Source organism: Pollachius pollachius (genome assembly GCF_949987615.1).
Source record: "Pollachius pollachius genome assembly, chromosome: 18".
In the NCBI taxonomy this organism is placed as follows: Eukaryota; Metazoa; Chordata; class Actinopteri; order Gadiformes; family Gadidae; genus Pollachius; species Pollachius pollachius.
Window position 1 is genome coordinate 1,735,898 of NC_136951.1, and position 17,121 is coordinate 1,753,018.

The following is a 17,121-nucleotide window of genomic DNA, read 5'->3' on the forward strand; positions in this document are numbered from 1 at the left end:
TTGTTATAGCGCCCCCTGTCGTCCGTTCTGGATACAATTTGGAGAGGTTGGAGGTGGACTCAAGTTCATAGGAGCTTCTCTGGATGTCAATATAAGCATTTAAGTCTTTATGTGTTTTAACCACACCTTCTTTAGAAGTCAATGGCTCCTTGGGGCTATCATTTGTATTGTACAAACTTCCTTTTATTTCAGATTAAAGATATTGGTCCATAGATGATATGTGCTAAAGGGATTTTGTCTACGTCTCACAACCTAGGATCCTTAGGGAATTTATCATTTTTAACAAAATTCTAAACAGTGGAAAATCAATCCAAGTCGAAGTAATAGATTCTAGAGGCCGATTTGTTCACCATGAGGAAATGCATGTGTGGGCAAAGTTTCATGACTGTAAGTCAAAGGGGCACGAGATATGCTTGGTCAAAGTTTGCAATTTTTAGACTATCGCTATAGCGCAATCTTTGGTCCAATCTGTGTAATATTTCTCTGCCGTTAATCTTGAGTCAGCCTCTACAGGTGAACAAAGTTTCATAAAGCCTGTGAGTGGTTTAGGCTGTGTAAGTCAGTAACAGCAAATATAGTAGTTTTAGAAGGACGAAGGAGAAAGGGAGAGCTTGTAATAAATATAGAAATAGCAGCTATAAATATAGAAAAAGCTAGCTTATCATTTAGTCATGGCACAATAGTAGCCTTTGTTTGCAGACATCTGCATGTTTGTGTGTGTGTGTGTGTGTGTGCGTGTGCGTGTGTGTGTATGAACGTGTGTGTGTGTGTGTGTGTGTGTGTGTGTGTGTGTGTGTGTGTGTGTGTGTGTGTGTGTGAGAGAGACATGTCGTTTGTATATGGTTTCAAGTAATAATTGAAAGCGTTGTTGAAAGATGCCATCTGGAGTGCATAGCAGCCAACATCTATGGGTGTGTGTGGGTTTGGCAGTGTGTAAGTGTGTGTGCATGCATGTGTGTGCATGCATGCGTGCGTGTATGTGTGCGTGTGCGTGTGTGTGCATACACAGTGTGGCAACCCCCCGCGTCGGGCTTGGATGAACCACGCCAGCACCCTGGACAGCGCCCTCTCTGCGGACAGGTAGTCCGAGGGAGATGCGTACCGTTCAGCGTGGCTGCGCTACACTGCAAAAAATGTCGCTAAAAAAGCAAGAAAATATAGCCACTATTAAAGGAAATTTACTTGTTTCAAGCAAAATTATCTGCCAGTGGATCATGATAATTTCACTTGTTAAGTTTTCTTGAAACATGAAAAAAATATCTGAGAAACAAGAAACCTTAAAAACTTATAAGCAGGAAATACAAAATAAAAATGTAGTGTTCTTGTCAAGGTTTTTTGTCTTATTTTAAGATATTTGTGCTTGTTTTGGAGAATTATTGCTTGGAAACCAACTGGGTTAGAGCCAAACTTGCTCAAAACTATTCAGCAATAAGAAAAAAACAAGATGAATTTTCTTGAATTGTTTTAAAAGAAATCTCAGAAAAAGTAAATATTTCTTAAGTCAGAAATAGGTCGAAAACAAGATGAATTTGCTTGTATCAAGTGCATTTAATATCTCATATGTAAAAAAAAATCTTAGAATAGGAAGTCGTTTTAATTTCTTGTTTTAAGAAATTGTCTAGTTTTAGGTATACTAAACAAACAATATATTTACTGCAAAATCTTGGCAAGCCACAACCTTTGGCATCATCCCAAAACACAATGACACATCAGTAACATCAATACCTGTTTATTTTATTGACAACAAACGTTCATCCTGTGCCAACTGTAATTCAGTCACAATTATCACTTGGGCAGGTCTCAGTGTGCTGTCAAACTGACTCAACACATAGTAACATACATTGTTGCCTACAGGGCAGCACAAAGGGACCAACATAAAACAAAAGTGCAAAGGAAAGCAAAGAAATTGCACATCAACAACCCTACCTCAACACGTCTCCCATTCCCTGCCCCCACTGCCCCAGAACCTTCTGCGCAAAGATTGGTCTTATCAGTCACCTGCGCACCCACCGCTAATCCCAGCTCCCCCTTATTCCTGGTGGTCCTCATCACATGTGATGGACGAACAGATAAGATGGCACAACAAGCTGTTGGTATAACTTGACAAGAATATTGCAAACAGTCTTTTAGTCTTCTTTTGAAGAACACTAGTTTTGTTTGTTTGTGCGCACGCGAGCGTGCATGTGTGTGTTCCCTAGGGGAGGCAGCATTTTACAAAGTTATGCAAGAAAGGCCTTCCAATCAGTCCTTGCTCATTTGAAAGCCGGTGTGGCATCCTTCTCATGGATAGTCCCCCAGGACCTCGGTTTGTATGCACAAATTTGGGGTAGGTCATATGTAATGCATTATAGTATGCAATTATATACAATGCTGCGTCCCCTAAGTACCTCTTGGGTAATGGGATTGCTTCGGTTCCTAGGCGGAGAAAGGCGTCTTGGTTTTCATCCACCAAAACGAGTGGTGTGGCGAGTGGCCTTCTGTTCAGGAACGTCTCAGGGTCCTCTGTGGGCTGAACATAAAAACACAACATCAGTTGGACAGCAATCTCAACCCTCCATTCCCCGCCAACACACAATGATTTAGTATGGACCAAATAGTAGACCAGCAGCCGGAGCAACCATATTGGAGAAATTTAGCAGGTTTTTTTTGTATTTATATAAAAGTTATGACTTACTAGGAGAACGTGGATGAGAGCTTCAGAGGCAGATGTCATCTTCTTGGGCACAGCAACATTGGACGGGAACAGAGCTGGCAGTACGCTCAAGAGGTTTATCGCTTGCTCCTCTAAAAAAGAGGAGAGAAAATGAAAGATTTGTTTCTCAGTATACAGACACAAACATAAAGATACATATTATTTTAGTATTATGTCTGCTGTCCATACCAGCTGAAAGTGACATTGGACGCTTCATTGCCTTCTTGTAAACCCTGTAGAAGCTTACTCTAGATTTGAATTTGAGCCACCGCTCCTTTAGCTCTTCCAGGCAGTTGGAGTTGTAGTCTAATATTCGTCTAAGTTCATCAAAAACGAAATGGGTGGAGAGTCAGACCCTCTGGCCAACCTGGTAGGCAGGAGCAGGCATGCAGTGCTTGTTGGCGGCGGCAGAGTAGCGGTCAACCGACTTGAGGAGAGTAGTACATGCCCAGTCCCAGGTACGCCGGCAACGGTGAACGAAGGCTTGTGCCGATGAACAGGCAGCCTCCCAAATAATGGGGGCTGATACCCATAGGAGCACTGGAAGAGCAGGTGAGGGTGTTGTTCAGACCAGGAAGCAGGGTTGTGGTTGATCAAGCAGCGAAGAGGGGTCTCCAGGTCCTGGTTAATTCTCTCAGTCTGCCCATTGGAATGGGGGTGGATCCCAGAGGACAGACTAACGGAGACCCCAACTAGGCTGCAAAACTCCTTCCAGAACATAAATGTGAACTGGGGCCCCCGGTCAGAGACAATGTCAGTGGGCAGTCCATGGAGACGAATGATGCTCTGGAAAACCAGTTCAGCTGTCTCTTTGGCAGAGGGAAGCTTGGAAAGGGGAATGAAGTAGACCATCTTGCTAAAACGGTCGACAACTGTGAGGATGGCAGTGTGACCTTTGTATGTAGGTAGGCCAGTTACAAAGTCCAGGGAGATGTGAGACCATGGGCGATGAGGAACAGGCAATGGGTGCAGGAAGCCGGCTGGTGGACGACGAGAGGTATTGTTGTGGTTGCACACAGGACAGGCGTTGACATAGCATCGGACATCCTCCTCCAGTGATGACCCCCAGAAGCGCTGCTGCAGGAAGTCTTGGGTCCGCTGAATGCCAGGGTGGCAGGTGAGCCGGGAAGCATGCCCTCACTGGAGCACATCGGAGCGGAGGTGAGCTGGAACAAACAAGTGGCCAGGGGGACAGGAACTAGGACCAGGCTGGTCGTCAGTGGCAGACCGCACCCTCTCCTCTATCTCCCAAGTGACAGAGGCAAAGTGACAGGAGACCAGGACAATGGTGGAGGGCTCAACCGTTTCATCAGGACACTCAGGAAACTGCCGGGAAAGTGCATCTGGTTTTGAAGTTGAATCTGTCAAAGAAAAGTGACCAGTGGGCCTGTCTGGAATTCAGTCTTTTGGCAGATCGAATATATTCCAGGTTGCGATGATCAGTCCACACAATGAATGGCACCTTTACTCCCTCTAGCCAGTTGCGCCACTCCTCAGTTTCACCTGGCCTGTTACCAACATCGTAGTTCCTCTCCTTGGGAGTTAGGCGGTGAGAGAAAAAGGCGCAGGGGTGGATCTTCTGGTCGACGGAGGAGTGCTGAGACAGAACCACCCCCATGCCCACGCCGGATGCGTCCACCTCCACAATGAACTGAGGCTCAGGTTCGGGGATCTGGAGGATGGGAGCAGTGGAGAAGTGAGTCTTGAGGGTATCGAAGGCGCCTTGCGCTTCAACAGTCCAGCGGAAGGATGTCTTGGATGAGGTGAGGGCCTAGAGGGGAGAGGCAATGGAGCTGAAACCTCTGATGAAATGCCGGTAGAAATTGGCAAACCCCAGGAAACGCTGCAGTTGCTTGTGTGTCCCCGGGACTGGCCAGGAGGTCACTGCTGACTACTTCTCTGCCTTGACATACAGGGATCTGTCCTGGAAGCAGTGGACGACAGATCTGACATGAGTAACATGCTCCTCCGGGTTACGAGAAAAAAAAAATCAGGATATCATCCAGGTAAACGAAGACAAACTTGTTCAGCATATCCCGGAGCAGGTCGTTGATCAAAGTTTGGAAGACAGCCGGGGCGTAGGTCAAACCAAAGGGCATCACCAAATATTCATAATGTCCTGTTGGTGTGTTGAAGGCCGTCTTCCACTCATCTCCCTCCCGGATGTGGACCAGATGAAAAGCATTCCTCAAGTCGAGCTTGGAGAACACTGTTGCCCCCTGGAGCAGCTCAAAGGCTGTGGAGAGGAGTGGAAGGGGGTAGCGGTTCTTAACCGTAATGTCATTAAGTCCATGATAGTCTATACAGGGCCACAGAGACTTGTCCTTCTTCACAAAAAAACCCCCTGCACCAGCAGGTGAAGAGGAGGGACAGATGATCCTGGCTGCTAAAGAGCCTTGTATGTACTCCTCCATGGCCTCTCTCTCAGGGGCAGAGAGAGAGTACAAGCGTCCCTTGGAAGGCGAAGTGCCTTCCAAGGCGAAGGCGAATAGGTCTATGGCACAGTCAGAGGTAGCCTTAGCTTTGTTGAACACCTCTTTCAGGTCATGATAAACTGCTGGAACTCCGGTGATATCTGAGGCTGGAGCAGGAACAGGAGAAGCAGGCGACAGTGATGGTGTCATGAGGCAGGTCCGCTGGCAGGTCTCTCCCCAATCCCGGACGGAACAGGTAGTCCAATCGATGTTGGGGTTGTGCCTGCGAAGGGGTACCCCAGGATGACAGGCTGGCTTGGTGTAGACAGGAGCAGGAACTGGATGGTCTCACTGTGGCCCCCCGGCAGGAGCATGCGCACAGAGTTGGTTTGTGATGTAACCCTCCCCAGCACATGTCCATCCAGGGCGCTGAAATAGATGGGCAATGATAGTTTCTGTGGGCGGAATCGAAGCCGGAGAGCAAGGGCCTGGTCCATAATGCTCTCATCGGCCCCTGAATCAATGAGGATGACGATGGAGTAGGAGCCAGAAAGGTGTTAAAGGTGACAGGATCGCCATCAAATGCTCAGTTGCTCCCACATTAGGCTCACGGAGCGAAGGGAGAGGAGCACCGACTCCTGCTGAGACAGGTGGCGGAGCAGCAGCGCTTGCCGAAGCCGGTGATGAAGGACTGGCCCCCAGCGAAGCAGGTGGTTGCTGCAGAGACTGGGTGCGGGCGTGGATGTTCGCCAATTCATGCCGCACTTGTGCCAGGCCCTGCTGATTCTCTGCTGAGGCGGCCGTAGAAGCAGCAACCAGCTGATTTAACATGTCCTCCATCCGAGATATCCGGTCGTCAATCTGAGCTGGGTCTATTCCTGGCCAGATTGTACTGTAATGGGGCGAGAGGTTGGACCCAAGAACAGCACAGACCGAGACCAGTGTTGGAACAGTTCAACAGTTTTATTGCCCAAACAGGGAATCCAAGCTACCTGGTAGACAGACAAGGAGCAAGCATGCAGAGGGGTCAGGGACAGAAGCTGTTCAGGTTACCAGGGCAGGAACGACGAGGACGGGTCAGGTACAAGCAGGGTCGAAAGCACAGGAAGAAATCCGGGAAATAGTACTAGAGAGCTTTGCATGCTGCTAAGACGATCTGGAAGAGACTGAGTGGAAGGAGTTGGTTTAAATAAGCTGAGGGAACACAGGGGAAGGTGGTTGCACTGATGAGGTGGGAGTGGCAGGCAGGTGATCAGGAAAAGTACTGGCTGGGCTGGCAATGGGACGGAAAGCCAGGAGCGGATTATGACAGTACAGAGGACAGAAAGCCAGGACCGGATCATGTCAGGAACAAAGACAAAATCTCCACTATGTTTAATGAAGACATTCATTGATATTACTTAAATAGAATCAGGAAAAGACAAAAATTAATAGGTCAAAATTCTGAGCCCCCTGAGAATTAATAGTAGTCATGAGTGTAAAGACAGAGGTCGCATTTAGATTTAAATATAATATTGTATCATGGATGACGACCTCTAGTGGCCATGGAGGTGAAATGCAAATCACACGTGTTTCATTTGAACACACCGGAAGGCACGTGAGGTGAGTGAGCACGGGTGAGGCAATAAAGGTCCGCGATTTCCGGTCGGGCCATGAAGGGTTTGTGCATGGGAGAACACAAGAGCACGCATTGGTTTTCAACCTAATCCTAATGCTAATTACAATCCGGAATGCTTGTTGTTCATGTTCAAGACAATTCATGTTCAATAAAATCAAGGAAAAGGATTTGAGCTATCCTGCGTCCTCTGTCTATCCATGCCATTTCAAGTTGGGCAAGCACAAATGACAACAAAACCCAAATAACTTGACAGTTGAAAACCAATACCTCATATGCATCCAGGTGAGTACTCTCCACAGGCAACTTCTCTGCCCGACCGCAGGCCTTCTCTCCTCCAATGATTGCAGTTGTGATAGCATATTGGCCATATCTGGACCACAGGTTTGATTGGACAATTCTTCTCACCTCTCCAAACCTTGCTTCTGCTTCGTTAGTGGTTCTCTCAACGTCTAGCTCCTCCTTCTCCTCGAGAACCGCGCCTTCCTCTTCTGACTCAGCCAAAAGCCCTCTCTTGTAATCATCAAAAACAAAAAAAACAAAGGTGCAGTTGAGGCTACATTCTTGAGAACAGAAAGACAACTAAGGAGGGTTGAGAAGGGCGCAGCCGTAAAACTCACTAATGATGTCATCAGCAAGTAGACAGGACCAGTGGGGCATGTAAGCCATTTGGTGGCGCCAAACCCTCAGTCAGCGACAACTCCAGTCCGGCTTGTGTGGAACAGCAGCCAGAAGTGCAGGGGAGTGAGCATGAATGATCTTCTGTTAAAGGGGCCAGATGTTCTAAACCCGATCAGAGCTGTGCTGCTGAGATTCAGAAGAGCTGTGTATGCTGCACTTGGAGACATCAGAAAGATGTATAATTCAGTGTGGCTAGAAGAGCGAAAGATGCATCTCCACCGATTCCTTTGGAGGGACAATCCAGACGAGGAGATGGGTCAATATGCCATCAGAAGGGTGAACATTGGAGACAGACCAGCCGGTTGCATTGCACAGGTAGCTATGCGAGAGACAGCGAGATTGGCCATCTTTGCTCACATGGAAGAAGAGCGCAGAGTCCTGGAAAAGGACTAACTTCCCATAACAGCCTGGAGGAACTAGAGAAGATCACTGAAGGGGTTGAAGAAATTCTGAGAGCCGAAGGCTTCCTTCTGAAACCGTGGGTCTGGTCAGTCCAAAGTTGGAGGCCAGTTGCTGCAGCAAAGGTCCTGACATGAAGAGTGGAAGGGATGGAGAAGAAGAAAACCTTCATCCTCCCAAACCAAATGAGGGATGAAGACAACAAAGCCCTGGGCATTGGTTACAAGGTGGAGGATGACAAGCTCTACATGATGACCTCCATCAACTTTTCCAAAAGGAAAAAGAAGATGAGAGTAGGCAAGGACCTTCTCAGAATGGAGGTGAAACCTAGAACGCCTAACCCGCTGACAAGAAGGGACCTATTAAGCCAAGTAGCTGGACTCTACGACCCCATCGGTTTGGTATCACCTCTGAAACAGAAGGGTGCTATCATTGTTAGGAGAGCATTCCAGTAGGCAGGAGGAGGGAAGTTGACCCGTGAGACCTGGGATAAACCATTGTCAGAAAGCCTCAGAGAAGAAACCATTCAACTGTTTGAGGAGAAGCCTCAAACAGTCAAACAAAGAAGCCTGACACCAGCTCACTAAGGGAACCCATGGGGAATCACATTCTCAGACAGGATTGACAAAACATATGGAGCTGTGATGTACCTGAGGTGGAACACAAGTGAAGGAGTCGATATCCGGTTTGTAGAGTCAAAAGCCAAGCTGACTCCACTGGATCAGAAAGGGGAGGGCATGAAGGCTGAAATCTGCGGCACAGTCTTTGCAGCCAGGCTCAGGAAGTATGTTGAGAAGCATGGAGGCCTGGAGATAGAGCAATGGCTCCATCTGGTTGACAGTCAAACAGTCCTAGGATTCATTCAAAGAGAGAGTTATGGGTACCAAACTTTCTTTGCGAACAGAGAAATCCAGAAGGCTGGCCCAGTTGAAGGCTGGTGGTGGATCCCTGGAGAGCTTAGCATTGCTGACATTATTACAAGAGGAGGCACTCCTGAAGATCTAAAGGAGGATTCCACATGGCAGGATGGACCAGAGTTCCTAAAGTGGCCAGTGGAGGAGTGGCCTAAAAAGTCAGCAGGAGAGGTTGCAGCGCATGCTAGAGAGAGTGTCAACAGACACCAGAGAAAGGCATTCTCAGCAGGAATGACCAGGGCTCAAGCAAAAATAAGCCAAGCAACTGCCCCACAAAAAGACCTGAAGGATGAAAGTGAAGAGAAAAGTATGGCCGCTGATCCAGCTCTTCTGGCAGGAAGGCCACCCAGGAGATGGAAAATAAAGAACCTACTGGAAGTGAGGAATTATAGCTCCTTGTCCAAGCTGGTCAGGATCATCGTCTGGATGTGGCGAGCTGCCAAAAAGTGGATAGAGATGAAAAGCCAGTCAAAAACTGAAGAAGCTAAGCGTGAAGTGCCATCACTAAAGGAAAAGGCCAAGCAAACTGCTTACAGTGAGAGAGCGTGAAGATGCCCTCAGGGATCTCTTTGGTGCAGCTCAGGAAGGTGTAGCTTTTCCTGACACTACCCTAAGCAGACTGGCAGTATACAGAGATGTGGACTTAGAGCTCTTGGTTTCTGGAGGCAGGATTCAGATGTTTAATGAAGACAAAACTGCAGTGCCCGTCTTACCATAAGAGGCATGGGTGTCTACATTGCTGGCACAGGAAGCCCACAAGGCAAACCATGAGGGAATAGCAGGAACCTTGCTCAGGATGAGGAAAAAAGCCTTGGTAATCAAAGGTCGAAGAATTGCAAAACAAGTAGCAAGAAGTTGTGTGGTATGCAGGAAAAACAGGGCAAAACCGTGCCAACAGATCATGAGTGACTTGCCACCAGAGCGAACAGGCCCAGCATTGCTATTTGAGTTTACAACCATGGACCTGTTCGGACCTTATGAGGTAAAAGATGAAGTAAGGAAAAGAGTCAAACTCAAAGTCTGGGGGGTTGTGTTCTGCTGCATGGCTTCAAGAGCCATACACACTGATTTTGTGAGTGACCAGTCTTCTGAGGGATTTCTGCTGGCCTACCAGAGATTCTCTGCACTGGGGGGACACCCTAGGAAATTGTGGATAGATCCTGGCACAAACTTTGCAGGGGCCAGATCTGCTCTTGAGGAGCTTCACAGATTTCTGAGCCAACTGAACAGGTCTCAGATTGAAGAGGAAGCTGCCAAGCATGGAACAGAGTGGTCATGGAAGATTCACCCAGCAGACTCTCCCCACAGAAATGGAGCAGCAGAGGCAGCTGTCAAGATAGTGAAGCGGGCCCTGAACAACCTTGGTGGTGATGGAGTTCGCACAATGTGGGGAATTCCAAACATTCCTCTTCATGGCAGCCAACCTGGCAAATGAAAGACTGATAGATGCCAGAATTCAAAGCCGAGAGGACTGTGTGGAATACGTCAGTCCCAATTCCCTCAAGCCGAGCCAGCCCAAATGGAGACCCGGGAGATTTCAAGTTTGAAGGTTACCCATACAAGGGACTCCAAACCATACAAGCAGAGGTCAGCAAATTCTGGAAGAAGTGGTGCCTGCTGGCTGGTCCTAACCTGTTCATAAGGAGCAAGTAGCACACAAGAGAGAGGAACGTTGCAGTGGGGGATGTGGTCTGGCTGGCTGACCAAAATGCCTTAAGGAGTCAACACAAATTGGCCAGGGTAGTCAGTGTGAATGCTGACCGAAGAGGAATCGTCAGAGATGTAAATGTGAGGACTTTTCCAAGCTACCCTGTTCCAGTCGTGAGGCCAAGCACAGGAGGGGACACAAGCAGACAAGGAGCCAGGAAACTCTTGAAGAGGATCCCTTTGTCAATTCTCTGTAGGGATGTGAGACGACAGGTCATCCTTCTTCCTGTTGAAGAGCAACGAAAGACTGAAATAGATAGTGTGACCTCCTTGGGTTGAGCAACCAGGAGGTCAAGTGGGAGGTGTGAAGACAGAGCTCAATGTGTCGGGCCAGGCGGGGCTCGGATAGAACGTGCACGGGCTCAGGCCGGGTCGGGCTTGATTTTCTGGGCCCGATCTAAGCTCTATCATGCACCGAAATACGGCGGCGTTTGGGTTTCCTACTCTCCTCGAACTCCCACAACAATACAGCGCAGCGATGGTGGTGATCTCAGCCATGTTTGTGGAGCAAAAGAAAAGTAAGGGGGAAAATAAGTTTTGGGCGGGCCCATCTAGCTGCGTAGGCGTGTTAGGCGCATTGAACCATTTTTGTGACACACAATGATCAAACGTCAGGTTAGGCGCGTTACGTGCGTAATCCGTTTGTTGTGGCCATACCTTAACTCTATGCTCAGACGTTTGTTGCTCCCGGCTGGCTTTGGCTGGCGTTTCCAGTACACTTTCTGGGTCCGGAAATATGTATCCAATTCCCAACTGTTCAGATGAGGCGTAAAGCCTGGGGTGCAAAACTCGGGTGCTCAACAACACACACGTCAGTGGCATCCTCAGATTCCGTGATTTCGTCCAGAAGAAATTGGCACTGCTGGAATTCTCTGCAGCAGACAGACTCTTGTTCTGTGTCCATTGGCGCACAGTGAGAGCACAGGCACCACCAATCCGCCCAAGCTCGAGCCATTGCGGGCTCCTCATCTGCGGCAGGCAGGTTGTCTGCCTCGGCTGTAGCGGCGACAGCTTCAGCCGCCTCCTGTTCCTCCATAGCCCTCAGCTGCTCGTCGCTATAATGTGGCTCATAAAGGTAGCCACGAACATCAATTTCTACCATAACTTCTTCAAAATCCCAATCCTCCATATTGTGGCCGTCTGCGTATTCAGTACCTTCAGCCATGTTTTCTGCAGGTAAAGTCTAACACACTGGCACTGATCTGTGATAGGTCTGTAAGCCCATTAGGTCCCCCTATGGGCGGGTTTGAAAGTGTGGGACTAGTGCTGGTAGTCTCAATAGAAATCCCCCTCTTGTTTTTCCTTCTGGCAATGACGCAAAATGACGATTTTTGCGTCATTGACCGAAGGAAGTGTAGGAGGTAAATACGGATTTCTCCCGTCTCAGGGGAGAATGAGATAGTGTTGCATGACCATTCAAAAGTATGACTGGGTTTCTAACGAAGCAAAGCTTAATCTAAATGGGTGGAGGGTTCCTTTAATTCTTGAGGCCTGATAATAATAGCATCACCTCTCAGCAACTCACCCTTAATATTTTGAGCCAACCATACACTAACAAACAAAATTTAAAACAAAATCAAAGACAAGTTTTAAAAAATTAAAACACAACTTTTGTACTTTAATACCATAAATAACGCTCTGATGTCTCCAAAAAGGCATACAAACTCTCGGTCTTAGGGATTTCGGGCAATACAGTAGTTCCACATTATAACTCTGAGGTTAATTTTAAGGCCTGTGGGCATTTGGTTATTCTCCATTGATTTTATTTAAGTTGAACATCAATACTCACCTGGTAACAGCCTCAACAGGAACTCTTTCCTATAGGGTCATGGAACATTTTCTTAAATACTGGGTACGTTCTTGCAGATGTTTGTACAATTTGCAGTAATTGAAGTCATCTGAAACTGTACTATACAAGGAAGCCTTGTTTGTTTCCATGGTATTACTATGTTCTTACCATATCCTACTACTAGAATTGTTCATGCAATTCAAATAAACTAGAACCCTTTATATTCCATAATATGATTAAATAAAAAAGGACAATTGACTCAGTAAGTAAGCTAGACTGTACTTTAAAGGGTATACTTGTTTGTTTCCATGGTTTTACAACGTTCTGACCATATCCCTTGTAATAGAATATCCCATTGTCTGCCTGTCCGCCCCTCTGTTCGGTTTGGTGTGTCTGGTCTGTCTATTCACACTTCCTTGGGGGTAATAGGATGATTATATTCTCACTGATAGACATTAACACTTTGATAGGAATAGGTAGAGATCAGTGAGTGTGTGTCTGTCTGCCTGTGTGTGTGTGTGTGTGTGTGTGTGTGTGTGTGTGTGTGTGTGTGTGTGTGTGTGTGTGTGTGTGTGTGTGTGTGTGTGTGTGTGTGTGTGTGTGTGTCTGTGTGTGTCTGTGTGTGTCTGTTCATGTGTTTGTGTTTGCTCATCAGCATGCTCAACAATGATGATGCCACTGTCAGAGAGCTTGCCAGAGCTTCCCTCCTGCTGGACCTCAGGAAGAGGAAGGTCCCTCTGGCCAAAGCAGGCCAGGACAGCTTCCTAGGCTTTGGGAGGAAAAGCAGCGGGAAACTGGACACTCAAGCTGCAGGCTTTGGAGTTCGGTCGGACTGGCCGGACCTAAATGATCTGTGCAACAGAATGACAGTCAAACTGGTATCGACACAACACAACTCACACACAGCTGTTAAACCGGAATGGTTTAACAGCTCTATTGATGTGATGTGTAACCTCCCAAATACACCTGATGTGTGTTTGATCTGTACATGGAAATTGCTTTCAATGATAAAATCGTTAAATACCAGCCCATTCTGGAAATACTAAGGGACCTAGGCTACCAATGCAGACTAATAGTGTTTATTTTTGGCAGCTTGGGGCATGTCCACAACCATGTTTTCAGTGGGTTAACGCTGGCAGGGCTCTCCAGCAGAAAACCTAAACAATTAGCAAAGTTCTGCTCCATATCAGCAGTGATAGGCAGTCTGGCAGTGTGGCGCAGGAGATGTTTTTTGTACCCTTGAACAAAGACCTATCTCATCTCTGAAATATTTGAATCCTGTCTCTTGTATGTGGATTCAAATAAAGAATTAAAATGTGTGTGTGTGCATGTGCGTATGTGCATGTGTTTGTGTGTGTATGTGCGCATAAATACGTATGAGTGTGTGTGTGTGTGTCTGTGTGTGTGTGCGTGCGTGAGTGTGTGTCCATGGGGATGAGGATGATAATGAGTAGTGTGGTCACTCCAATAGATTAATGTGATGTATTCTACCTGGACGACCAGCCTCCCTCCACACCTATATGTCTGATTAGTCCTGGATCGTATTAAATGCTGCGACCTGATTAGCATCCAGGTGATCTCTGAGTAAAAGGTGACCCAGAAACACAAGGACGATGTCATTGACAAAGGACGTTGAGAATTAGGTGTTCAGATCCTTCTAGAATCAGACACTGTGCAGCTAACTGTGTGGGTGTGAGTATCAATGTGTGTGTGTTTGTGTGTGTGTGTGTGTGTGTGTGTGTTTGTGTTAGGTTTGTGTATGTGTGCGTGTTTGTGTTAGGTGTGTATATTTGTGCGTGTTTGTGTTCGGTTTGTGTGAGTGTGTGTGTTCGGCTGGCTTTGTGTACATGTGTGTGTTTGTGTTGGGTTTTTGTGTGTGTGTGTGAGTGTTTGTGTTGGGTGTGTGTGTGTGTGTGTGTGTGTGTGTGTGTGTGTGTGTGTGTGTGTGTGTGTGTGTGTGTTTTGAGCACTCAGTTGAGTTTTGGAATCATTGGATTCTGTTTTGGGGAGGGGCACCTGTGTCCCATCACCTACGCAACCGTCCAGAATTGGAGGTGATTAGTCAGTGTTTGATTCAGGGCCGTTGTCCCGTTGACGTCTCTTAGTGTCGTCGGTGCGTGGCGCAATGTCATTGTGCACGGTTCTAAAGAGTCAGGGAGGAGGCGTGGAATCGGTTTCATGTTGATCCGTGACTCCATGGATGCCTGCCTCCCGTGGAAAAAGATTGCTTGATCTTGTCATCAGAGATTTAAAGTAAAAGTCCTGCGTCTGCATGAACTGTGATGGTTGTGTTTTAGTGTCTGCAGAATGACATAACAATAGGATGATGAAGGTATTATGTAAACAAGCACTAAAACTTCCTTTTGTACATCACCAGGTTCAGATGAGTTTGGATTATGAATCCAAATAGAAGATGGCTATTTCAACGTCTTTAATGCGACCAAAGAGAAATATGAATGTATATTTAATTTTTTTGAGTTTTAAAGACTTGAGTCCTATCTATAATTCAATTAATTGATGTTCTGCCTTTTTAGAATCAGATAAGATAAAACTTTGAATCATATGAGGAAAAGCAACATTCTCAGAAACAGACACAGTGAGTCAAGGCTTGAAATAAAACATTTTCAAGTATGCCTATCTGAATTTAGTCCAGTCTGAAGTCCAATCTGCGAGGCGCGAGTGGGCCTGAAACACTGACGGCCTCATGCAGCGCTGGCTCAGAAACACATGCAAACACCTAGCTATTGCTATGCTAAAATAGACCATCTGCTAGCATTTTTTTTCAAAAAAGTTTTTTCTCAATCGTTTAAACATGTTTCCTGAAACTATAGCTCAATTTCTCAAAACTCTAAACACAAAACTGAAAAGAGATAGTTTTTCTCCTTTGTATACACACACAAAATTGAACTTTACACACAATTCTGAAAACTTGAAAGTCATGTATCAACAACAAGACTCCAGACTGCTCTCCAAGTTCAATTCCATTGTTTTCACTCATAGAAATTCTAAATCAAGGCTTTTCAAAACTCTAAGCACAAATCTCATCATTTAGCACACTTGGTTCACCTGGAAAAACCTGGCCTTCAAAACGCCACACCTAATTACTAATTGATCTCACTCACTTCTCAAGTGCTCAAACTCAACTGGCAAAACACTTCAATCATGTGTCAGAAAATAGAAGAGGCCTCAGGGGAGCTCTAGTGTGTAGATGAGCTCCTCTGGCCTGATCAGGATCGGAGACGGGATACAGACTGATTTACATGTGCATCTGTTTCAGCGCATTTCAATTCTTATTTTTATTTTTTGTGGGCCTATGCAAAACCGCATTTTGTAGCACTCAGTTCAGCTGAGGATTTTACTGTATGACCATTTTGTTTGTATTTCATCATTACATGCCCCGAAAGACACCAACATTTTACTGTAGTGTTTTTAATTTTACGCAATTACTGTAAGTTTTGCCAAAATAGGTAACATTTGTGTATTCTCAGAACTCTAACAATGTTGCAGTATCAACTATAAGTGTACAGTATGACTCTGGGAAGAATATGCATTGTATCCTGTTCTGATACGAATTTGTCGATGCAATATTTATATGATATATTCACAGTATTGTATTACAATATGGCAGCCTTTATACTATATGTACCATACAATTGCAACCTGTTAAACTTTAAAGAACAATAACTAAGCTAGCTAATATTTTCCACAGAATTTTAACATTTGAATATGTAACATGGTTCATGAGGCCAAAACATATATAAAAGTTTTTTGATGGTAGTGTTTTCAATTGATGCTCAACATTATTTTGAGTGAGGTATTTCATTTTGCAAGAGATTTGTGGAGTTTTGACAAAATGGTTATTTTCAGTTTTGTATGTAGAGTTTTGAGAAATTGAGCTATAGTTTCAGTAAACTTGTTTACAATTTTTCTCAATCGTTTAAACACGTTTTCTGAAACTATAGCTCAATTTCGCAAAACTCTAAACACAAACCTGAGAAGAGTTAATCATTTTGTGAAAACTCCAATCATTCTTCTCAAAACTGTTTTTTTTTTTCCCATCAAACAGTAAACACAGCTATCAAATGAATATCTCTTAGAGAGCATCAATTACAGTTTTTCTCAATTGTTTAAACACGTTTTCTGAAACTATAGCTACATTTCTCAAAACTCTAGACACAAACCTGAGAAGAGTTAATCATTTTGTCAAAACTACACAAATTCTTCTCAAAATTGATTTTTTTCCACCAAACAGTAAACACAGCTATCAAATGAATATCTCTTAGAAAGCATAAATTAAACACTGGTGTGATCAATGCAAAACACTTCCATCAAAATACTATTGACATATGTTTTGGCTTTAAGAGGCCAAGTTACATATTCCAATGTATAAAATTGTTTAGAAATAGCTTTCTTTTTTAAAGTTGCAACTAGGTGGTACATATAGTATAAAGACTGTTGCCATATTGTAATACAATAATGTGAATATATCATAGAATTATTGCATTGACACAATCGTATCAGAATAGGATACAATGCATATTTGTCTATCAAATGAGCTCCAATGGGCTAAACTCCCAGAGTTATATTGTACACCTATAGTTGATGCTGCAACATTGTTCTGACAATACAACAATGTTTCCTATTTTGGTAAATACTTCACTTTACTTCACTTCACTGCCCTTTATGCCTACTGGCATGTAGGACAGCAACAAAGGATCTCTACTCCTGTCTGTTTTGGGCAAGCTTTTGGATAGAACTCCAGGTCTGCTTCATGGCTTATAGTTCTTTCTCCACTGTTTGACGCCAGGTTTCTTTGGGTCGTCCTCTCTTTCGCTGGCCTTCAGCTGTCCAGTGTAGGGCGGTTCTTGTAATGTAATCCTTTTCTTTTCACATGATGTGTCCAATCCATC